This window comes from Callithrix jacchus, chromosome 11 (assembly GCF_049354715.1).
Source record: "Callithrix jacchus isolate 240 chromosome 11, calJac240_pri, whole genome shotgun sequence".
NCBI lineage: Eukaryota > Metazoa > Chordata > Mammalia > Primates > Cebidae > Callithrix > Callithrix jacchus.
Genome location: NC_133512.1, coordinates 117639984 through 117641263, shown reverse-complemented (window position 1 = coordinate 117641263; position 1280 = coordinate 117639984). Strand labels below are relative to the sequence as shown.

At 36.7% G+C, this 1280-nt stretch overlaps 1 non-coding gene across 1 annotated transcript; it reads right to left on the bottom strand.

Annotated features, from left to right (window-relative positions):
- Window positions 1–277: 277 nt before the first annotated feature.
- Window positions 278–417, bottom strand: LOC118143886 (U4 spliceosomal RNA). The gene has a single exon (XR_004728375.3). It is a non-coding gene; the product is annotated as a U4 spliceosomal RNA (small nuclear RNA).
- Between the last annotated feature and the right edge of the window lie 863 nt (window positions 418–1280).

The following is a 1280-nucleotide window of genomic DNA, read 5'->3' as shown; positions in this document are numbered from 1 at the left end:
AAAATTTGCAATGTCCAGAGTAAAACAAATTACTAGATGTGTGAAGAAGCAGAAAAATATGAACTATAAGTAAGAGAAAAATCAGTCAATAGAAACAAACCCAGAAATGATGGAGATGATGGAATTAGCAGACCAGGGCATTAAAATAGCTATGATATATTCCCTATGCTCAAGGATGTAAGGGAAATAAACACATAAGCAAAGAAATGGAAGCCATAAAATAATATCCAAGCAGAACTTCTAGGGATTAAAAAGATAGTTGTTTTTTTTTAATCAGTCTCTGTAGAGACTGTCAAAAATTGCCAGTGCCGACCATGTTGCAAATCGTCATGGCGGGGTATTGGGAAAAGTTTTCAATTAGCAATATTGTCCCTCGGATAAACCTCATTGGCTATGATACTGCCACTGTGCAAAGCTAAAAAAAGACAGTTTCTTTCTTTCCTTTTCTCTCTCCCTCCCTCCCTTCTTTTCTCTCTTCTTTCTCTTCTCCTTTCTTTCTTTTCTTTTCTTCCTTTTTTTTTTCAATGTCTAGCTCTATTGCCCAAGCTGGAGTGCAGTGATGTAATCAGCTGACTACAACTTCTGACTCCCAGACTCAAGCCATCCTCCCACCCCCAAGGTATCCTCCCACCCAAGCCTCCTGAGTAGCTGAGACTACAGGCATGCACCACCTCATCCGGCTAATTTTTGTTTTTCTTTTGTTTGCTTGTTTTAGTAGGGACAGGGTTTCACCATGATGCCTAGGCTGGTCTCAAACTCCTCAGCTCAGGCAATCCACCAGCTTCAACCTCCAAAAGTGCTAGGATTACAGGTGTGAGCAACCGCACCTGGACAGGGTTTCAAATTAAGGAAAATGAAGACAATTTGTTGCCACCAGCCTTATACTACAAGAAATGTTGATGGAAGTTCTTCAAGCTGGCAGAAAAATTACACCAGAAGGAAGCTCATATCATCAGGAATAAATGAAGAGCATCAAGATGGTACCTACATAAGTAAATATAAGTAACTATTTTTCTATTAGTTAAAAAAATACAGTCAGTTGTCCCTATTTGTGAGTTCCACATATGAGGATTCAACCAACCTCAAGTCGAAAATATTTGGAAAAAAATAAAACTACAACAATTGTTAAATTATACATTTAAAAATACAGTATAATAATTACATAGCATTTACATTGTGTAGGTGTTATAAGTAATCTAGAGATGATTTAAAGTTAAAATACAGAAAGATTAAAATACAGAAAGATGTGTGTAGGTTACATGCAAATATTATACCATTTT